The sequence below is a fragment of the Felis catus genome, chromosome A1 (assembly GCF_018350175.1).
Source record: "Felis catus isolate Fca126 chromosome A1, F.catus_Fca126_mat1.0, whole genome shotgun sequence".
Classification (NCBI taxonomy): domain Eukaryota; kingdom Metazoa; phylum Chordata; class Mammalia; order Carnivora; family Felidae; genus Felis; species Felis catus.
In genome coordinates this window covers 39,639,550-39,664,562 of record NC_058368.1, presented here as the reverse complement: position 1 = coordinate 39,664,562, position 25,013 = coordinate 39,639,550, and the positions used below count along the sequence as shown (strand labels likewise).

At 35.1% G+C, this 25,013-nt stretch overlaps 1 long non-coding RNA gene across 1 annotated transcript in view; it reads right to left on the bottom strand.

The window, feature by feature from the left end:
- Positions 1 to 25,013, bottom strand: part of LOC111559890 — a 129,415-nt gene that overhangs the window by 23,962 nt on the left and 80,440 nt on the right. The window contains exon 2 of the long non-coding RNA XR_006595438.1: positions 895 to 1,081. This is a non-coding gene — a long non-coding RNA (uncharacterized LOC111559890). The remainder of the gene's footprint in view (positions 1 to 894; positions 1,082 to 25,013) is intronic.

Genomic DNA, 25,013 nt, shown 5'->3' with positions numbered 1-25,013 from the left:
AAAGTTATGAGTTCCTATCTTATCTGTAATAGAGAGGCTAATATTGAATCTCTGATACAACCTCTCCTAAGGGGAGTCAGCTAGCTACCAGGCTAATAGTTGATTACATTGGAAACCTTCCTGCTTGGATGGACAGTAATTTCTCCTTATCGAATAGTCATTTATTTTGAATATGGATTTATTTCCCTATATGCCATGCTTTTGTAATGGCACTGAAAAATCACTGTGATTCTCATTGTTTTGGAGATGGTAGCAAAATTTCTGATAGGCTGGTTTAAAAAGCATTACCTTTTTCTAAATCCACCCTATTAATAAGCGAGGCTTACACCAGAGTTTCATAGTTTTTTGTAAAACAACGTAAGAAATTTGCTCTTCTATTCTGGCTTTATAAGCCAGTGATTCTTGCCTCTAAGTAGGTGTTCTAAATTCTTCCATTTAATCTTTATCTTTACAGTAACGAGCTGACCCTAACTGACAAGAATATACCAATTATCTCAGCTGAATCGTGAGAAAGAGACTATTATTCCCTCTCTTTGTGATGAGACACCTGTGTCAATGAAATGGCAAATCACAGCAGCTTTATTTGCTCTGAGAGTGCACTGCAAAAGGCACTAATGTGCTGCCATCATGATTTCAGAAATCCAATATCTTTAGGACATAAGCTGAATTTGAAAACAATCTAATTGTTCCTTACTCTTCTTTTATGTCAACGTGCCAGTTTATTGTTTCAGTTATCTTTTGCTGCATATTGCTGCATAAGAAACCTCATCCAAAGTTACTTGTTTGAAACAACAACCATTTGATGGTTTCTCTTGATTCTCTAAGTTGGCTGGGCCATACCTAAATGGTTCTTCTGTTGGCCTCATTTGAGGTCTGCCCAGCAGATCTTCTCACCTCGTCACTTCTCCACTTAACCAGTCTGGAGCCTTACTGCTCTTCACTGTGGTCTCTCGCATTCTAGCAGGATTCTCTCTGGCAGGGTTCTTAATGGGGTGGCTCAGGAGGCAGGAAGTGAAAGCTGCCACTTCTCACTCTGAGCTCAGAAACTGGAACGTCACTCAATGTCATTACTCTTCAAAGCCTGGTTAAAAGAACGAGAGAAGCAGTTTACAGGTAGGGAAACTAGTATAAAAAAATAAAAACGATGGTGTCCAAGGGGGGCACTCTTGGAGAATTAAACAGAGCACAGTTGAATAATTTTATTCATTCAGTGGCCCTGGTATAACAGATATTGCTAAATTGAAATTGCCTTCAGGAGCGGAAGCACAGTTGAGGTCTTCCCCCCACTGCAGCATCACACAGTATCAAGCAAACGATAAAAGTTATAAATACTTGTTGATCGATTAATGAATAACTCGGAAGCCTACTATTTTCCCCAATAATGCTTCACACTTAGGTTATGTCAGTGATTAAATGTCTAGGACCTCAAATTTCTGCTATTGGTATCATTACTTGTGCTAAGATACTAGTTAATCAGAAGGACCACGTGGAAAAGGAAATTTGTTTCCTGGGAAAAGTAGCCTATCAGCCTATTATGATATACTCATGAATAAGAATGACCAGTCATAGACTCTGGGGTATTTCTACCTTGTGCCGCAGAACTACAGTTACATTTGTACTAATATATTTTCAACCTAAAGCAATATGCTAAGATTTTGATAAATGTCCTAAGAAATTACAAGGGTGATTCTGAAAGAAATCTCTAACATCATGGGCATTAAAGGAGTTTAAAATTAAGAGTATATCCTAGTTTAAATCCTAGTATTTGGAAAATAATGGGACATATGATATGGGCATCTACTTTTTAAAATGTATTTCAGAGGGGAAAAAAGATTTTCCTAGTTAACACATTCCTTTGACTGAATAAGACAACAAGCTTAGGCCTTGATCAAATTAAAGAATATACTCTTTTTTATTCTGATTCGTTAATGTTAACCTGATGAAAGCTATTCCCAGGTATCCCGTAAGTTAGTAAACAGCAAATATTTCCCCACATTAGAAGATGATAGCAGCCACTCAGCACTGATGAACTCCTGAAACATTTTCCTGCTTTGGTTCATCAAGATAGACGGTAAATTTCAACCACTTGTCAAAACCCTTATGACAGGGGCGCCTGGGTGGCGCAGTCGGTTAAGCGTCCGACTTCAGCCAGGTCACGATCTCGATCTCGCGCTCCGTGAGTTCGAGCCCCGGGTCAGGCTCTGGGCTGATGGCTCAGAGCCTGGAGCCTGTTTCCGATTCTATGTCTCCCTCTCTCTCTGCCCCTCTCCCGTTCATGCTCTGTTTCTCTCTGTCCCAAAAATAAATAAAAAACGTTGAAAAAAATTTAAAAAAAAACCCTTATGACATACATGTTATAAATATCTAATACTATATTTATATGGTTATTAATGTGAAATTGTTAGAAAATTCTCATTCACTTAACTTCTGTTAAGTACGGATATCAATCACTTCTTTTCCTCTTTTAAACGACAGATTTAAACATTTTATTAGTGTGTTCAAAAAAATCATCCTTAGCTTTTTGGTATAACCTTGTTCATATTGCTTTTTCCCATTTCTCAGCTCTGTTAACAACAATTTTAGATGGTTTTAAGTTGCTCTGCAAATTTAAGAAAATATGTAAGTATTTAAGAATAATATATATGTTTCATACATTGATGAAATACATAAATGAAATTGAAAAACAGCTAAACTCTGAAATATATATGCTGCTGTTTTGTTTTCCTGGGGTTTTGAAACGTAAGCAGATAAATACTTTCCCTGATACTCTAATTTGTTTTACTTCTGACTTATTAACTTCCTATTAAAATTCTATATATTAGATAACATTGAATATCAGGAAATACAGATTCTCCAAATAAAGCTACTCTTGCATTCCTTCCTGTAAACTAGCATACCTTGTTTATGGTTACTCTTCTCTGGAATAATGAGCTGGAAGTTTAAGATGTCTCCCTCTCGCTCTCTATCACACACAGACACACACATGCACACATTCGTTCACAAATATACATTTACTTAGTGCTCACTCAGTTCCAGGCACTTTCTGAACTATTAGTGATATAGCACTGCACAAAACACTTGATCTCATGGGATTTACATGCTTGTGGTAGATACAGCAAAAATTATTTGATAAATAAATAGATGTATCGGTCAAACAATTGCTGGTCATTATGAAAGAGTTACGGTTTTTTAAAAAATGTGACTCTACCCAAAAGTTCCTAGGAAAGGAAAAAGAAAAAAAACCTTGCTTAGAAATAGTGAAACACATACAGCCTGTACAAGTGTGTTTACAGCAGCTCTCTCCTTGATTGACAAGCACTGGAAATAACCAAGTGTATTTTAGTGAGTGAATTGGCAAAGAGACAGTGGTATCCATACAACGAACTACTGTCTATCAATAAAAAAGAATTGACGATCAGCACGTTTTGCTGAACAAAAGAAGCAAGACTCAAATGTTACATAATATTTGATTCCATTTATATGAAATTAAAAAGACAACAACAAAGAAACAAAATTAAAGTGATGGAGAACAGATCAGTGGCCAGTAAGACTTAGAGGTGGGAGAAGGGTGTGACTTTAAAGGGGGTATCAGGAGGGTGTTTTGGGGGTGATGGAACTGTTCTGCACCCAGAGTGCTCTGGTTGTCACATGAACCCATGAATGTATTGAGATTCATATCAATTGATGCTAAAAGTTCAATTTTTACTCTATGAAAATATAAAAAATAAAATAACTTTAAAAGCAATCAGAAGAAAAATGAAAGAAAGATCTAAGCTGACTTTATTACTCAATCACCGGGTGTTTCCATTTCAGCTTTCTCCAGAAAGGCTGTCAGCTGCATTACACACAGTAATAACTCAGGCAGTACATACTTAAAATTCGTAGAAGTTAATTAATGCCTTTTATTTATTAATTTTATTTATTAACCAGGTATTTGAACACACATTTACCAACAATAAATTTCACACATGGGACACCGAAACAAATAGTTTTCTATTTGCAACAATAAAAAAATACCTACTACTGATCCTTCATGAAGCTGACCGACCATCAGTTTAGGGACTAATAACATAATTTCAGCAATAAGTGGTCTAAAGATGTCCTGTACCAACAGGAAAGATGCAACTAATTTCCCCCAAGAAATGCTTTGTAATAGATGTAAATTGTGCTAGGCACTGAAGGACAAAAGGTAAGAAACAAAAAGACTGAGGCAATATGGCATAAAGATACATGAAAAAAACAGTAACTATGAATTCATGAGAATGAATGCTGTGCAGGTCTGTAGCAAATTGTTTACCCATTGGGTTTATTTGTATCACCATCTTCTGGAATGGAATTTAGAAATCTCCAAATTGTGCTCAATTCTACAATCTAACTCAGCCAAACCCTTGTCCAAATCTTGTCGAATCTACAATATAATCCCTTCTAATATATCCCTTCTCCAACACTATGAGGTTATTCCCACTTAAATCTACACTATTAATTCCTTATTCTACCACTTTTTTTTTGTTTCCTTCAGTCATATCTTTCCTAATTCAGTCTTTAATCTGCCTTGAGATACAGATAATTCTTACATACCAGTTATATTACAATTCCAGAAATATTTTGTTTTTCTTTTATAGAAACAAAGGATTTTATTTGCTCTGCCAAAGTGCAAACAATTTAGGGGGCACCTGTGTGGCTCAGTTGGTTGAGCATCCGACTTTGGCTCAGGTCATGATCTTGCAGTTCATGAGTTCGAGTCCCGCATTAGGCTTTGTGCTGACAGCTCAAATCCTGGAGCCTGCTTAGGATTCTGTGTCTCCCTCTCTCTCTCTGCCCCTCTCCCACTCATGCTCTGTCTCTCTCACTCTCAAAAATAAACAAACATTAAAAAAATTTTTTAAAGTAGTTTCAGGGTTTTTCTTCCATTTATGTCTTTTTTTTTTTTTTTAGGACTTGAAACTAACCATTCAATATTTCTCTTTTGGTTTGGACATTTGATTAAAGCTGGGCTTCTTCATGACTACATCTATGATAATTAGGTTAAATATATATTTACCCCAAATTGAAGGAATATGATCAAAGACATTGAATATAACATGATATATATTTGATTGCCAGACAGTAGGAATATTTTAGTTTCTTTTTCTTTGATTTGTTTACTTCTTTTGTATAGACAGAGTACAGCTAGCTTTTACCCATCGTGCCTCTCATAAGCCTATAACAAACAAATGACAGTAGATTATACAAAACTTTTTGAGATACCAGATTGCCGTATTTTGACCTGCTGTCAAGAATAGACTGTATTTACCTTGATCAGATGAAGCCTTCCACAGACAACCTTTTATCTTTATGCCATTTAGTGTTTCGATCTCTTTACTTCAAGGAAAGTAAATTTATTACCAGAGGTAACCTTGTGGCAGGTTCAGCTGGCATCTGTATCCACTTGAAAAGACTTGTTTTTCTGACCATCATGTCAAGTGTGCTCATGCATGGCTTGTAGGCGATATAGTGGAGTATTTGAAGTTTAACATTTTTATAGTTAAACTGAATGTAACATTTAGTTGAAAACTATAAAAAATGAGAAGAGTCTTTATCTAGTTGAAAATATCGGATATCTTAGTTCCAAGAAAGAATAAAAATATTATTTATATAAAGTTTAATCCAGGAAACTCTAACTTTCCTTTTTTTGGTATCATTCCTGTTATCAAAAAGAAGAGTCTACACTTAGTGCATATTGCATGGTTATACATAAATCTTAATATAACATAAAGTAAAATGGCCAACTATATTCATAAAATAAGCGTATAGGACATTGATTAAGCAAACATCTTCAAATTAACTTGAATTCTTTTTCCTGTGGAAAAACAAATGAAGTTCACATAAGAAAAGTACATAAATAACATAAAAACATTAACAATGGGTATACTTTAATTTTAATACATTTATATATAGCTGTTAGGCTTTTTTGTCCCTCTAGTGATAATTTTTGGATAAAGGTAGAATCACTCTAATAAAACCTATATTAAGACTCTCATTTTTGAGATGAGAAAACAAGCTCAGAAGTATAGGCAAGTATAGGAAACAAGTTAATAAGTTGTAAGGATATGAACATGGATGAATGCCATGACATTCTAATACTTGTGGTTTTGCCAAACCTAAAACATTATGATATGTCAGAATTATGAACTTTAGAAACTTTGCATCTTGCTTTAAATATACTTCTGCTGTTATTGGCTATGCTTCCCATAGTACTTGATAAAACTATAACTCAGTTTTCTTATCAGCAGAATTGGGATAATAATGGCAACCTACCTTACAGATATTATGAAATTACATGAAATAATATATAATATCCAGTATGTCATGTGGCATTTAGTACAGACTCAATAAATCTTAATTTCATTTCTCTTTCAAGTAATCTCCTCCCATGGTGTATATGTATGCAATTGTATGTGTGTGTGTGTGTGTGTGTGTGTGTGTATGCATGAATACATACGCTTACCTATACAACGAATATATATACATACATATATATATACACATACATATATATACATATATATGTATGTGTATATATACATATGCCTATATCCCCACATACATTAGCTTATTACAAAGAACTAAAATATGAGATAATTTTTATGTAAATATATAGGAAATACATGTAATACAGTAAGACAATTCTCACTTTTGATAGAATTAACAATGACCAGCCCTCACCTTTGGCAATGTTTGAACCACAAAAGATACTTCAATTTATATTTCCTCACTTTTCTACCTGTGTAATGTTAAGGATTAGAGTCTGACACAGAATATGCAGCCAAAATTTACGGAAAAATTTTGCACTTGTAGTAGTTTGCATTTTACCCACATTAACTCCATCTTAATTAAGCTGAAAAGTATTGCCACAGCCTTTTCCAAGTAGTACAGAAGCAATTCGTTGGCACTATTATTAAATATCCTGCAAATCCAAAGGAGGGACAACTCTGGGTTAGCAGAGCAACACATTAAAATTCTTCGTTTGCTACTTCTATTTTCTTTAGTGAAGTAAAATTAAAATTTCTTCTTTTCATTTCTTCACTTAGCTTTCACCTGTATTCCATGTTTTCCCTCTTAATTGGCACTTAGATATAATGGGTTATTACACATTTCTTAATTTGTGTGAATATTTAGGTTCTGACATTTCACTGCCTTTTTTTCCCTTTTTCTTTTTTTCGCTTTTTTGTGATATAATTGACAAATTTAAATTGTATATTTTAAGATGTACAAGCTGATGTTTTGAAATACATAAGTGTTGTAAAAGGACCACCATAATCAAACAGATTAACACATCTTTCATCTCATATAGTTACCTTTTTTTTGTCCATGGGAGAACTCTTAAGATTTACCCTCTTCCCACTTTTAAGTGTATGATAAAGTGTTGTTAACTATGGTCACTATGCTGTACATTAGCTCTCCAGAGCTAACTCATCTTTCCTAACTGAAACTTTGTACCCCTTTACCATTATCTCTTCATTTCCCCCCACAACCCCTGCCACCAGCGCTGTGCTTCTACAAATTCAATAAGGTCATGCAACATTTGTTTTCTGATTTCTATTAAATACTTAATGTATGTTTGATTTGTGGTAAATACAGGTCAGGTTATATAATATCATTTGAAAAGAATTATATTTGTTATTATTTTATATCCCCACCCCACTCTAATCTTTGCCACTTAATTTGTCCCTTCAAATCTTGGGTCTGCCTTGAAATACATAATTGTTGGTGAACTTTTCTTCTTCAGCAGCATTTTTTGTACAGCAGTAAACCAGGAAGAAACTTCCGGTTCTTAAAAAGCTTAAGCAATCCCTTACATCTGTGAAATGGAGTTAAGTGTGGGGTGACCTTTGAAATATCAGTTAAACTACCGATACTAGAGTATTTTATAAGCAATAGTGGAGCTCCAAATTATATATGACGATTAGAAGAATGTAGGCTATGAAAATGTTTTTAGTGAATTCTTTGGACAAAATTTTATTAAGTGATAGGTAAATATTTCCCATGGGAAATACACCATGCTGTCACATTAACAAGTTTGGAGGCAGGGGGTAGGGGGGACTGTAATTGGAATACTGACAGACATATCATATCATTTTAATGAATCTCAGTATTTTATTCTGTAATATAAAGATAATGTTTTCTCTACAAAGTTACATTAGGAATTAAATTGAACACTGTTTTGCAAACACCTTAAGATAAAAATATTTAAGTGAACTATGTCAAACATATAGAAAAAACAGCATAATAGACACCAATGTACCTATTTTCCAGATTCAACGAATTTAAATATTTTTATATGTTTGCTTCATATTATTCGTAAATAAAATATGAAAGACAATGTCAGATCTTTCCATCCTATCCACTGATATTCAATTTTCTCTCTCACCTTCTGTGCAACTTTCTTATTCATATTTCATGTAGTTATTACATGTGCACCCATAAAAATATGTAGCGCTGTTTTTTTTTACTTTTCTTAATTACTAAATCTATCATACAAATCAAACACAGTACTTTTTCACTCAATATTTTACTGTTAAGATTTATTGACATTGATCCAATCTTTAAGGGCTGTTTCATAGTCTATCGGATAAATATGGAATAAATTAAGGATTCATTCAGTTTTTACTTATTAGAAATTCTCAGCAATTCCCTATTTAAATATGGTGATTATTTTCTCAAATAATAAGAATTTGACAGTAGAGGCCAATGCTAAGTAATGTCATAATCCAGTCTCACCTCTTTCCATCACTGATCCTTGGCATTTATCCTTAGGTTTGTAACCTCATAATTAGAAGCTAGTTGGCTGAAATTAACTGCATCATGCCCTTATTCTTAAGCAGGAAGTAGGTAGGTAGAACCTATCTGTCTCTCTCTCTCTCTCTCTCTCTCCCTCCGTATTTCTCTTTCGTTCTCTGTCTTTCTGTCTCTCTCTCTCTTTCTCTCTCTCTCTCTCTCTCTCTCTCTCTCACACACACACACACACACACATACACACACAAACACAGACGCAAGCCTTTATATAGGGAGAGAAATAGCTTTCTCAGAAGCTACACAGCAGACCTCTTTAAATTCAGTAACAGTCTTCAAATGTCATTGGCTAATATGTAATTCACATGGTCACTCCAAGACAAAAAACATACTTCAGAATTATTTATGGTGTTTATTCTTTACAGTAGAATGCCAATGACAGTAGCTTATTGAGATTAGCATGTGGGTAGCCAAAAATAGTGTCTACCAATGACATGTCACAATTTATTCAAACATTCTTCTATTGATCAACATTTAGACTTTTTTTCGAGTTTTTACTACTGCATGGAATGCCGAAACAAACACCTTTGGGCATATATGTAGTGAGAACATATGTATGTGTACGTGTATGTATTTTGGCTGCCCAGTGTATGAATCCTGTTCATACAATTAAGAAACTTTCCACTTTACGATTGCAGGTGCAGTGTAGAACCTGCTGCCCACTACAAAAGCTGACAATGACAGATCATCAGTATAAATATAAGCTTAATTTTATTGTGCCTCACCTCATTCCTCTTCACAGATACTGCATATTTTTTACAAATGGAAGGTTTGTGGCAAGTTGAGCAGGTCTATTGTCACCACTTTTCCAATAGCACTTATTTACTTTGTGTCTCTGTGTCACATTTTGATCCTTCTCTCAATATTTCAAACTTTTTCATTATTATTATATCTGTTATGATGATCTGTGATCAGTGATTATGACTGCTGAAAGTTCAGTTGATGGTTAGCATTTTTTAGCGATGAAGTATTTTTAATTAAGATACGTACATTTTTAAAAGGCATGCTATTGCACAATTACTAGACTACAGTGTAGTGTAAGTACAATTTCTATATGCACTTTATATGCACCAAAAACCTCATTTGACTTGCTTTACTGCAATATTCGCGTTGTTGCTGTGGTCTGGAACTGAACCCACAAGCAGTATCTCCAAGGTGTGCCTGTATCTGTTTGGGCAAATGACCTAAACTTTACCAATTAAATAAGGCTACTCCCAGTGTCTCCCTCCCCAACCGTTGTTGGCAAAGGTGGCAGTTGCAGCCCCCAAAATAGCAGAGAAGTTAACAGATTTGCTGGGTCAGAGCCAGTCTGTTAATTGTTGGACAAGCAGAGAGCAGTATCCTCTGCACAGGTGGCACACGGTGGAATCTCATTCACGTGACCCAAGTGTCGGTGTGTGGAAAGACTAAGCTAAGGGCAAACGAAGGTACTGGGGTACCAGTGGAAAATTGGGGCACCCGTGCAGACAGGAAGCGTGGAGTTCTTCATGGTGTCAGTGTAGAAAATCCTGTGGGAAGGTTGTCACCAGACCAGGCCCAGATTGTAAGGTTGCTGAAGAAACTCCTCTGTCTGGGAAAGAACATGGCAGCATGTTCCCACACCCACGACTGTGCACCTGCTGTTGAGTGGTCAGAAGTTTTAGGCCAGGCCTTTCTCCTGCAATGTCCTTCCAGCATATTCTACTGAGAAGCCTTAATTAACATCTTGCTCACTGTGAAAGAAACACATAAAGGAGGAATTCCCCCCATTATGGCAGAGCATACACTGAAGGGGAAATTTGGAGCTGAGAGGCAGTAAATTGTTTACTGACAAGCGTATGGCATGCTAGGCAGTATATTAGGTACTAAGATGTCACAATAAAGATAAAAGAAAAAATTATTGTCCCTATAGAAATTATGTCTAGTAGGGGATACATTACATTATCCAGACATGAATGTATAATTAAAGGTACAATAAAACAATAAAGGTCTAGGAAACAAAAATAGTGCTATAAAAGTATAATGATATTTAGTGAGGTTAAAAAAAATAACCACCAGGCGTATGTTTGGGAAATTAACACTTTTGCTGTCCCCTGGATATAGGAATATGAGGATATACCAATACTCCTATAAGGAATGAACAGGGATCTATGTTAAATGCTTAAGGTTGAGAGTTTATTGGCATGACAGATAATAACTGAAATGTGGTAATAGACGAGATTGACAAGGGAGACAGTAGACAAGGATACAAAGGCAAATGAAGGAATCTCTTTTTTAAAATTTTTATTGAAATATACTTGACATATAACATTGTGTAAATTTAAGGAAATTAGTATTGAGTTAATTTGATATATTTATATATTAAATATGGTTGTCATTTTAATTATAATTACCATCTCTATCATATCACATAATCACCATTTATTTTGAGTGATTGTAATAATTAAGGAATCTTTCAATAAACACACTTCTGAACTGCTCGTGATTGTTTAAGATGTGAATTAAAATGTGTTCAAAAGATGACACGAAGGCATTGCCAACCTCCATTATTATGGAGTGGTAGTGGCAGGTTCCAGAAATCAGAGAGTTAAACAGTAAACAGTCTGGGAAAAGTGAAGGTAGAGACCATAGATGGGAAGTTATAAACTGGTCGTATTTACAACTCACTGTGAAATTTATAATTAGGAGGTTTTGCATAAAAAATTGGATATATGGCTTTCTTTGAAAAATTGGAAGATTTAGCCATTTCTGCACACATTTCCTTGAAACAATATTTGACAGAACTGTAGACCCCTGCTTGAGGTCATCTCCGCCATGAACTTGTTATGCATCTTTCTCAATACAGAACTGCTTTGCTTATAATATTTCCAAAAGACCTTTCTAGGCATTTGAATTTATAAATTCTGCAATATGCAGCCTTTTAAAGTTGATGTAGGATAGGAAAATATATGATAGTAGAAGAGAGTTACAGTCTCTTTTATCTCATTTCCTCCTCCTTTCCTCCTTTCCTTCTTTTTAAAAGACCGTGAATGATCAATTGCTGAAATGAAAGTGTGCAACAGGCAGATAGAATTGAACCCATACATAGGGAGAGATTATAGCTCGAACAAAGAAAAGCGTACTCTGTCTCTGCATATTTTATTTTTGGCAAAACTCTGACTAAGCTATTTATTTACAGATTTATTTTATTTTGGGGGGCCTGGGTGACTCAGCCGGTGAAGTGTCTGACTTCAGCTTAGGTCATGACATGATCTCGCGGTTAGTGAGTTTGAGCCCCACATCAGGCTCTCTGCTGTCAGCTTAGAGCCTGGAGCCTGCTTCAGATTCTGTCCCCCTCTCTCTCTCTTCCTCGCCAACTCGCGCTCTGTCTCTCTCTGTCTCTCAAAAATAAACAACATTGAAAAATATTTTATTTTTAGAGAAAGACCACAGGAGGGGGAGAGGGCAGAGGGAGAGAGAGAGGAGAGAGAGAGAATCCCAAGCAGGTTCCACATGCAGCACAGAGCCCAACGCAGAGCTCAATCCCAGGACCCTAGGATCACAAAGTGAGCTGAAATCAAGAGTCAGACACACAACCAACTGAGCCACTCAGGTGCTCCTAACTAAGCTATTTAAATTCTCTGTTAGTCAATGCCTTCATTTATAAAATGGGAATTAATATCTTACTGTCTAAAGTTACCATGCAGATGAAATGAAGTCATACTTTCAAATCTTATAAAAACAATTCATGTGTAAGGGCACCTGGGTGGCTCAGTTGGTGAAGCATCCAGCTTTGGCTCACGTCATGATCTCCTGGTTCCTGAATTCAAGCCCTGCAATGCGCTCTTTGCTGTCAGCACAGAGCTGCTTCAGATCTTCTTTTCCCTTCTCTCTGTGCCCCTCCCCCCCACACATGTGTCCACACTCTCTCTCAAAAATAAATCAACGTTTTAAAAAGTCTTTTAAAAAAGCAAATCATGAGTAAGGATTTAAAAATAGATAGGGGAGACACATATTAATATGTTGGCCAAGATGTCATAGTAGCTGAAAAGGAACTAAGACTGGGGTCAGGAAGTCAGGCATTAGATAGTCCCAGGCGATTTTACCAAGCTAGGGAAGGTAACATATGTGGGGAAAGCAAACACAAATAAAATATTGCACAATAACTATCCTACACTGAAATCTAATTTTTTTTTATTTTTTTCTCTTTCTACAGTTATATGACTGCACTAAACTGTTCATTTAAAATGAATAGGGTTGCCTGGGTGGCTCAGTTGGTTAAGTGTCAGAGTTTGGCTCAGGTCACAATCTTATAGTTCATGAGTTCAAGCCCTGCATTGGGCTCTGTGCTGACAGCTCAAAGCCTGGAGCCTGCTTCAGATTCTGTGTCTCCCTCTCTCTCTGCTCTCCCTCACTCATGCTCTGTCTCTCAAAAATAAATAAGCATTAAAATTTTTTTAAATGAATAAAATTATTTTTCAAATCAAAATCTCAAATCATTTGAGGGAATTTTTGAAAAGTTCTTTTATTCCAAAAAAAGTACCCAACAGAATTATCCTTATATGTCTAGTAATACTTAATCCACAAGTTCTCAGGATGGTAAATCTTAGGATTTCACTTTTATTATTAGAGAAAATAGAACTAAGATATTGTTTGAATTAATAATAATATAGTGTTATACATTTCATTTTGACTATCTGGCATGATTATTATATGTTTTCTTTCTGTTTAAAGTCAAAATACTGCTCTCTTTTGTTAGATTACCAATATATTTTCTAATATATTAATATATACAAATATCAATATTTCATTTTTATTTTATAAGTTGATATTATATGCCTACAACATTGTTATATTTAGAACTATTTCATATTGTCAAATAATATTGCAGTGAGTTTTATTGCATTGAATAGTCACTGAATAGAAAAGTATTTAACTGGAGTTTATGTAATGCATTCAACTTTTACACATTTTGTTAATTAGTAAACACAAAAGTATCATCATTAACAGACATTCTGTTAATAATAATTATTTAATAATATAATTCTCGGGAAAAAATTGTAAACACAAACACTCATGCTTAGATGTCACTGATGAAATGTTATATAGGGATTCTCTCTTTACTTTTCATAATTGTAATATAAATTAGCAAGTCTTAAGCTTCTTTATGATTTGAGGAAGAATATTAATCTTGAAACTATTTTAAGGGCAGATATATTCCAAAGAATACGTATATATGAAATAAACAGTATACACACAGCACCCAAGTGCTTTAAACATCTTATATTTTTGCCAAAAATGTGTAAATAAAGAAACATGGATAGCTTTTTTTCATATGTAAATTTGAGTTGTAACCAAGGACTTAATATAAGGAATCCAAGCTATGCTTTCATGATTAAAGAATTCATGGGAGACTCATTCTGGATGAGTGGAAGAACAAACGAAATCAGAGGGGAAAGATTTCACTTGAGTGTGGAAGAGTGAAATGAAATAAACAAGATTCAAAGACAACACAGTAGGTTGTAGTGCTTTTAGCATTTTTCACCTGTTCACTAGGTCTCTAAAACCTGCTTTCATACATTTAAGCTTAGTACATCTTGACACTTTCTGATCATAAGTATGTATTAAACTGCATCATTTTCAGAGTGAAAATTCAGGGAAGAGAAAATCATGGAAAGATTAGGCAGAAGACAGGTTGTGTGTGTGTGTGTGTGTGTGTGTGTGTGCAAACTCCTTTCTCAGCCCTTAGCATCTAAGCATCTAGGACACAGCGAACATGAACTTGATGGCACATTAACAGTCCTATTTAGTTCTCCTATTTAAGCCCCTAATTTTTACTTGCTTTGCATTCACAGTGACAATTACACACTTTATGCTGACATAAAACTCGACTGTCAATATTACCAGGTTTACAAATGTAATACTATATGGATACAAGTAAAATTGTGAATATTTTTATGCTTGACTAATTTCTGTCTTAACATTTGAATTGGAAAAAAAAAACTTACAGAAAGCCACTTTCTTAGAAACAAAAGAAAAAAAAATTGGTAAATGGCCATTTTATTTGCTATTTAGCAATGTAAGCTATGTAAGAATCAATGTGTTAAATGTTCCTTAACAGTCATGTGTAAAATGTTACCTCTATTTTACAAATAAGAAAATAAGTCTTTAATGAAGGTAGGTCATTAGTCCTTAGATTTCACACCTAGTTGAGAGTTCATTTGGGATGAGAACCATTTTTTTTCTTTTTCTTTAAAGTCTGTACTGTTCGTATTATCCAAGCCTGTCATCTAAAACATAAAATTATCCAGAATTAATTATTGATGCATATGACATAGATACTAAATACTTGGAAAGTCATTTTAACTGACCTTGTCAAGATTTTATGCTGCACTGATTAAAACAGTTGACAGTTAATACTCTAGAAAGATTCCCTTTGAGTATTGCAGTCATTGATGTGTTCATGTACTTCTCTAAACTTTTTATTTTTCAGTGAAATTCAGGTAAAATTTTAGATTATCTGTCTTAAAGAACAAATTCTTATTGACAGTTTTAAGGATGTTAATCTAGATATCAATCCATTCATAGAAACAATTGAATTTATATCCATGTCAGTTACAGCTGATCAATAGAAATTAACTGGTAACTTTGAAAAACCACAAGTAAATCTTTTTCCACAACACTTTCAAATAGTTGCATCTTAAACTAAGAACATTTATATTTCAATACAGTGGGATTTTGTAAAACCCACCTATCTAAGGTAATATTATTTACACTATCTTCTTTACATGCTGTCGATCAAAGAATGTAAAACTTAAAGTATTGATCTGCACTGTACTGGTGTGTAACCATTAATAGTCAACAATCATTGATAAACTAATGATTAACACACTCCTTGATTTTGAGAAATCTTAGATAATTTAGGATATCTTCGTGTACTCAAAAATACGAAAGATATACACATTAACATAATATTGAACTACCTTATAACATTTCTATACCAGAGCAGACTATAAGTAAATGAATACATAAATATGAAGTGCAGATTTCTTTAGTTTTTGCTGTGCAGGAGACCATTAATTAAAGTACAAGGAAGGTAAGCTCTTTGAAACTATTTGTTTTAATGATATAGCTATGTGCTCGAGCGTACTTAGAGTTTATTTTGGTTTATTTCCTATTAGTATATACCACCATTGAAATTCCCTATTCCAAAACAAAAATGACAAATTCTGCCAAACACCTAAAGTTTTCTGAGTAAACACTGTGTTATATTGTTCCTGAAGCAGGTCAATCAAATGATTCTATTAAAGGTGCTCTCACACCCTGAATCTCTGGTCTTCCTTATTCAATTTTGTTTTAATTACCTTGATCTTCATTCTCCATTAGGTTGAAATACACTGTCTCCTTTTTTCCCATTTGTTAAACATGGAATATGGCTGCATATCCTAATAACCTGAGAGTAAATCAAGCCATAAAAAAATTTCTTAAAAAGACTAATTAATTGTGGAGCCTTTGTATTCCACTGGAAATATTTTTTGTTTAGAGAAGGTTTAAGTTGTTCATCTTCACACATCGTCAGTTCGTTAGGAAATGCAACCTGTATTACCCAAGTTCAAGACTAACATCCAAGGGGAACCATAAACTCTAATCTTGCTAGATTGAGCACTGCCCTTTATCTTCTTTCTCGTAAATGTAAAGATAAAATAGAAACTCAGCTGGATGCACCCTTTAGCAATTATTTCCCCTATGATCTTCGTGCTAGGATAAGGACCACAAGGGAAAAGACTTATGCACTCTGATAAAGATTCTCAGTATGAAGCCAGCTTTGCTGTATTTCATTCTGACATTTCTTACACAGATGCTTTTTGGTGTCTTGCTAATTTAAAAGGTGCCACTTCTTATAAATGGTTAACTATTAAAGTTTTTGAAGCTTTGGCTATGTTCTGCCTGTGTCATTGACACAATCAAAGAAAAATAAAGGTCTCTGGCTGAGGTGAAAATTGCATCATTTACATACCTTTAAATTCAGGAAAGAGATAGTCAATTCTATTGTCAAATTAAAGTGCATTACAGTATAAAGATTAGGCAGGAGAATGATATTTATTAAGGTAGTTATAAACAAATGCTTTCACATCATGTCTCCTATGGCATGCCTATATTTATTGTAGGAACTGAGGGTATAAATATTTACTCTTTATATAACATGGAGATAATTCAGCTCAAGGACAAGAAAGCACTCTATAGTTTTGCTGTGTGTCACTTGAGAGATCGTACGTAGCTTTAAAATGTTAAGTGAACTTAATATTTTGTATTTTTATATTTCTACTCTTATTATTTTATTTTTAAATAATCATTTTAATTTTATGTTTCCATTATGTTATTGTCTAAGACATCATGTCTATATTTAAATTTTATTATTTTGTTTCTAAATAATAATTTTATGTTTACATGATGTTATGTCTAAGACATCATGTGTGTATCCTTTCATAATTTATTTACAGAATAAACTTAAAAATAAACGGAGTTTTACCTATCGGGGAGGAAGAAGAACTTCCTCTGCCCTGTGGTCCTTCTAGCTGGACTTAGGATCATTTTGACATGAGACAGATTAGCAGGAGAAAATCAAATTTAATAGGTGTATCTATGGGGAATCCACACAGGCATGAGATTCCAAAGACAGTGAGACAAGAGGAGGCTCATATGAGCTAAGGAGAGGGGTAGAGGCTGAGGATTCAGAGGGGAGAAAACTCATTTGTAAGAAGGTGAAAAATGTTTGGAAAAACAAATTTGCCCTGTTATGCAGGTCAGTTCCTTAGGTAAAGGAGAGTCTGTTAGTAGTTGTCTTCCTGTTACAGGCTTTTCTTTCTAATGTAAATGGAGAAGGCAGCAAGCCTTTCCTGTATCTGCTGGGTTTGATTTCTTTTAACTCAAAATAATCTCTATGCACATTCTGGGGCATCTCATTCTGCATACCTTTACCTATACTTTACCTAAACTTAAATTGTAAACTAGTATGAAAGTAGTCTTTCCCACTAATGATAACTCGTCCTATTCGCTGAGACTGTTTTATACATATCCCATATTAAAAACTAACATGGGATATGTATAAAGATCATTGTTCCTAATACAGAACACTTAAATAGTCATGCAAAAGAGGCATCTCTTAATGCAGATTTAAAAGAGGAGAATGTAAATAACGATAAAACAAACACTAGTTTTCAGGGTTCCAATAGTTTATAACCAAGCTCTTTCCTTGAAGGAGTTACTTGCTTGTTAGTCTTTGATTTACATTATCCACATCACTTCCCATACAGAATGTATTTGATAACTTTCTCCCTCCCAATTAGCTCTCCAGCTCATCAATATTTTTCCAGAGCAAAACAAGAGAGGTCATTTTGATTTCTAATAATATTCTGATATCTACCATTCTAAACTTCTACTGAAACGCAATTCAAACTGTTAGATACTTATTTTTTTTCAATCTAGTTCCATTTGTCTAAAATATTTTATTGAAGATTATTGATTTTATAGTTAAATAAACAAAGATACTATATAGTAAAAAGCCAATATGAAAGTGGAGGATCAATGTTTCTCCCTAAAATGCATTCTTTATTTGTTGTTGTTTATTTATTTATTTTGAGAGAGAGAGAAAGAGTGCATGCTCATGGGGTGGGGCAGAGGGTAAGGAGAGAGAATCCCAAGCAGGCTCTGCACTGTCAGAGCCCAGCTGGACACAGGGCCCGATCTTGGAAACTGTGAGATCATGACCTGGGCCCAAAACAAGAGTCGGAGGCTTAACTGACTGAGTCACCCAAGCCACCCTAAAATGCATTCTTATGGTGAGCAAAATATGTCTTCAAATATCTTCCTTCAGAAATGTAAAGAATCATGGAAGATTTTGTTTTTCTCTCTGTCATGAAACACCTAATACTAGTTTCTTACGCAGAATTCAAGATAAAACTATTTTTCCAACCTCTGAGCCCCCCAAAATATTTAAGAGTCAAAAACTTTCCCCCAAATATTGGCGGGGTGAACTGTAATATTGAGATGGAAAAATATTAATTATTCTTTATCATTTTTTCAATAAAAATTATATTTTATTTCTTATAATTAAGTACTTTTAGGGAACTTTGGATTAGGGAATTTTAAAGATGTGATGTTTTAATGATATGACGTTTAACAATATGATGTTCATATAACGATGGAAAATATATTAATATTTAAAAATAGAATATGGCTACATGAGTTATCTTCTATACTCAATGACTTAAAAACAGTTTCCTCAGAATTTTATGCATCAACAAGGCAATTGGGTAGGATTGTCCAACATGGCCTCATTTACAAAGTCTGGTGGTTGGTACCAGCTTCAGCTGAGATGTCTTAGTTCCTATCCACATGGCTTTTTATATACTGTCAGGCTAGACTCTTTCTTTTATGATGGTGAAGCATTCTGAGAGGGCAGGGATGGAAACCGCAAGACCTCTTGAGTCAAACTCACACAATATCATATTTGCCACATTCTGTTGGCCAGCGTGAGACAGAAGCCAGTTCTGTTCTTAGAGGTGCATAAATGGATTGCTAGTCAGCATTGAAGTCATGCTGTAAGGGTGTGAACATGTAAAGAGGTGATTCATTCAAGACTATTGTCATGAAAATCTATTGCAATGCAAAGAGTATTATTTAATTTGAGATAATCAGTGGTAAAGTTTGATGTAACCATACCTTTAACAAAAACTGAAAGGTAATGCTATTTCTTGCTACTAATTTTTTAATGGTGAAAATCATCATTTGGAACTAACACCAAAATCGAAAAACAAAGACAAATACAAGCCCCCCCACCACCACCTGCCCCACTAAAATCATGTAGCATTTAAAAAATCTTCTATTTGGGTTATCCATACTGTTTTAATAATAAATTATTATAAAAGTGAAAGTATAAAATTAAAAATTTCTCACTGGGAACTACAAATTTACATTAAGTCTGTAGACCCCCATGATACAAATGTATCACATGGAACATTTCCCTAGAAAGTGCATGTAGGCAGAGTGCTGAGACTATAATATGTGATATATGAGTGAGAAAAAAGAACTTTCATGAAAAAGAATTTGAAGTGAATTGGAGAAACTTTGGGGAAGTATGAGGTTTATTATATTTTGTATTATTCCTCTTGGTTATAATTCTAAGATGTTAGATTTAAGGGCAAATGAAAAGTGTTACTAAAATAGCTGCTTTTCCTAAACATAGTTTTTTTTCTCTAGTTTTAGACTTGAGAAGCTCCTGTGTTATAAATCACATCCAGGAAAGTATGAGCAAGGGTAGGATTTTTTTTAAGGTACCCACATGATGCTTTTAAAAATCATTTTATAAGTACATATTTTTAATAGAACTATAAGAGAGAGTTTTGTATCCCCAAATTTCATAACTATTTTTTTTAATCCATCAGAACATTTTCCTACCTACTGATCTTGCTCTTTCTCTAGTTCCGGTTTGTTGATTATTTCATGCTGTTAAGAATATTTGATACAATCCCATGACCAGCAAGACCCCAGGAGAAAATGAAAAGAGCTATATCAATGGAGAGGCTGGCAGTCTCCCACTGCCTTTTGCTGTTCATACATTGCATTTCTTGGGTTTCAAAATAAAAGACTTTACTCTCTCCATAGTGTTTTCTGTTTATATAGATCCTAATAGTAAAAATGTAGAGATTGTATACATAATGTATTGCCAAGTTTGATAATACTGATACAGACTAGATAATGACTACAAACTACTTTTCTAGAATATTGAATAAGATGTGCTGATAAGCTATTGTTTATTTTGCATATTCATTTTTGTTACTTTTCTCAAGTGAGACACAAAAGCTCTTTCCGATACATTCCAACAACTGGTCTGCAGACATCGTATACTTCAGACAAGAAATCAAACACCCTTCCCTACAATATTCTCGCTGGTTACTAAGAGGTGTGTTATATGGAATGTATTATATAACCATTTTAAATAGTTTCTTTTTTAAAAAAATTTTCAACGTTTTATTTGTTCTTGAGAGAGAGAGAGAGAGAGCACGAGTTGGGGGGGTGGGCAGAGCGAGAGAGGAACACAGAATCTGAAGCAAGATCCAGGCTCTGAGCTGTCAGCACGTGGGGCTTGAACTCACAAACCGTGAGATCATGACCTGAGCTGCAGTTGGACACTTTACCAACTGAGCCACCCAGGTGCCTCTTAAATAGTTTCTTATAAAAACAAATGTATATTATTAAAGCACGGTAAATAGTAATAAAATTTAAAGTTACAAATGTGTAATAAATGATCAATGAAATAATTATATCTAATTATAAGTGTCATATCATGAGCCTACATATAATTCCCCTATGTCCACAAAATGTCTCTCAGAGTTTGTCAGCATAAAGGATTGAGGAACAGATGGTGAGGATTTTTTCCAAGACCAATGTCTTCAGCTTGTGGGGAAAAGGAAAACAAACAAACAGACATTATTTAACAGAACATGGTGCATGTCATTCAGAATAAAAGTCCCTTTCCCATTTCACACATAAGCACACAGCTCTTCAAGTTCCCTAGGGAATAAAGTAGACCGTTCAACCAAACAAACAAACAAAAAGAACCAGTCAAAAACATTTTCAAATGAAAAAGCTGTGAGAAGAGTCCAATAACAAGCCAATAGCGCTTTTGTACCAAAATAAAAGAAGGTGTCACAAAAGTGGAAATAGGAATTTTCTCTCCTTGGGTGAGCTGAAGTTAGGGCAGGGCAATGATTTTGGTTGCCATGTTATTTCTGTGGATGTCAACAGAAGGCAGAAACTGCACTAAAAGTATTGTTGACTACAGAAACAGTTACTTCTCACTTCTAGCAGAGAACCTGACACCTATTAAAGTTTAATTAAATATTTGTACAGTAAATGAAACACTAAATTGACCCAGCTGCATAACAAAGCTTGAGAAAGTGGTAGTGGTTTATTCAATTGTGCTAATAATGCTTTGAGTGGTGGCAGCAGCATAGATTGGGGAAATAGTAACTTTCTTCTCTCATGATTAATGGTAACTTTATCAGTTCCAGAAGACAACCTGGTAACCTTGGAGGGAACACAACTCAAAAGCATTATAATAATAGTCAGTTTCCTTAACGACCATCTTTTTCATATAGCAGGGATGATGCTTCACCAACAGACAGACCTTGCCAACAGACAGAACTGACAGAAAGAAGATGGAATAATTAAAGCTAAAATGGTGGTTGAGGAAAGCTTTTTAAAACACAATAAAGGCATTATATGGGCTCAAATGCTTTTAGGGAGAATTATGAAGGTAGACTGGCATCCAAACAATTATGACAGGTACTGGGACCGACAGTATGTTGCTCGTGTAGTTGACATCTCACACCAACAACTTAGAGCCCCCAATTTTTTTTTTTAATTTTTTTTTAACGTTTACTTATTTTTGAGACAGAGACAGAGCATGAACGGGGGAGGGTCAGAGAGAGAGGGAGACACGGAATCTGAAACAGGCTCCAGGCTCTGAGCGGTCGGCACAGAACCCGACGCGGGGCTCAAACTCACGGACTGTGAGATCGTGACCTGAGCCGAAGTCGGCCGCTTAACCGACTGAGCCACCCAGGCGCCCCGAGCCCCAAAATTTTTAATACAGAAATTGAATGATTACATCTCTCAACTTGCCTATTGAGAAACGAATTGTAGGGTTATGACCTCCCTGGAGCTTCCAACCATAAATGTAACCCGATTACTTATACCAGATGGTCATATATCAAGGGGCACTTTTTAGAAAGACATGGGAAGTTTTTAAAATATACTGATGCCCAGACCCTATCCTTGACAACTTTGAGGTGGGGACAAAACATGTACTTTTTAAAAGATCCCCAGGTAATTCAAATATGTGGCCAGGCTTGAGAAACATTTACCTAAAAGACGCTTTCTCTGTTCTTGTGGTGAGTTACACGTCCCAGTCTTCTGAAACCAAGTTCACTGGCTGGTGGTAATGAGACATGCATACTCAAACATTTATAGTAGAACTCTATGTTGATGGGATGAATTTATCAACTAAATTACATAATGGGGCTTCCAGTTCCCGGAATTAGTATATTTCCGTGGGCAGAATACTTCTTATGGAAGTTCTGTGGGCTTATAGTTGTACTTCTTAGTTAGGGAACTACATACCCTTTTAAAAACTACATACCCTTTTAAAAACATATCTTTTATATTTAAAAAATAAAAGATAATAGGGGCACCTGGGTGCCTCAGTCGGTTAAGCTTCTGATTCTGGCTCAGGTCATGATCTCATAGATAGTGAGTTCAAGCCCCAAGTCGGGCTCTGTGCTGACAGCTCAGAGCCTGGAGCCTACTTCAGATTCTGTGTCTCCCCCTCTGTCTGCCTGTCCCATGCTTATCCTCTTTCTCTCTCTCTCTCTCGCTCTCGCTCTCGCTCTCTCTGTCTCTCAAAAATAAATAGATATTAAATTTTTTTTAATTAAAAAATAAAAACAAAAGATAATCGAGTAAGAGAGAAATAGACTGTAGAATATGTTAAGGCTAAGTCCAACAGCTATTTTTAGCATAAATTACAAATTAGTACTGTATATCGCAGAGTTAAGGTTCGCCCTCAGCTCTGTTGAGTACCTGCTGTTTCATCAACATCATGATAGTTTGGGGTGACTGGCTGATTCAGGTGGTAGATCAGGTGACTCTTGATCTTGGGGTCCTGAGTTCAAGACTCACATTCAGAGGACAAGATACTTATAAAAACCTTCATGGGGTGCCTGGGTGGCTCAGTTGGTTAAGCGACCAACTTCAGCTCAGGTAGTGATCTCAAGGTTCATGGGTTTGAGCCCTGTGTTGGGCTCTGTGCTGATGGCTCAGAGCCTGGAGCCTGCTTCAGATTCTGTGTCTCCCTCCCTCTCTGCCCCTCCCCTGCTCATGCTCTCTCTCTCTCTCTCTCAAATATAAATAAACATTAAAAAAAAAACACCATCATGATAGTTTTTCCCAGTTTTTCTCTCTTGACTAATTGATTATATAACATACAACAGCCAATTTAGCCAATTTTTGCTAAATTTTGGTGTTTATTTACCTGTTGCTTACCTACCAATAATCCTTGAAGACGGTAGAAGATGGAGGAGGGTTGGCATACAGGTTTTGCATTCTCCTGTTTTTCATCTACATGAAATAACATAAAAACTTTAACTCCCTGAATATCATGGGTAAGGATATAGGAAAAGAGGAGGGATGCTATTAAGGGTGAAAAGGATGCAGGTGAACAGGAAAAGGTCAAATATAAATGGAGTGTGGGGGGGGGAGTAAGAATGTAGGAAAGCAGAAGTGCAGAGACAAAAAAGAAAGAACAGTGACAAAGTAAACAAAAGAGTAAGGGGCAAGATGAGGGTCAAAGGGCCAATCCCTTTTCTCCTTTTCTTCTATGCAAGCCTGATTTTGGTCCCAAGCCCCAATTTTGGCAAATCCAGATTAGAGTGTGATCTTAGTCAGCAAAATGATAGTTTTCAAAACCTACCCATCCTAAATGTAAATAATTTATTGTTTGTATTTAACTTTTTGAGCATATTCAACTTTCTTTTCTTTGTTTTTGAAAAGCATATCCAACTTTCTAAATAGATGTTTCCTGAGGCATTATTAAATAATTACCATCATGGGTCTTTCCTATTCTCTTAGAATCATCTTGTTCAAATCCAGTGACTATGCTACATTCTTAAATTTATATTAAATGTAATTACATTAAGTTTATTGTATAGTTTCTTAAGCCAGTGCCATAATAACATTTTCATCTCCAGATTAATTTCTTTTACCCACAGCAGCGAATCATGCTCCTAACAGCACAGCTTTTTGTGACTCCTATTATGCATGCACAGCTGCATTTTGCCTTAACCAGTATCTGTGATTATTCACTAAAGAATTCTGCATATACTCATTATCCACAGGAGAGTCTTCCTCCTCTTTATTTGTGCACAGCTCAGGAGTGAGACCTCCTGCAAGTTGCAATTTAGATGTAAAAGGAGTTTATTTTAGGAATGTTCATCTTTTAGCACATACCCTTGGAGAAGTGCATTCAAAACTTCCACAGTTTTAATGAGAGTTCTATGTGTACATCGATAGGAAATGGGGACACCTTTGGCCACAGACAACGTCTCTGGCAGTGAGAAAGGCATATTCACTTTCTAATCTAGCAGTTATCAAAATCATCATGC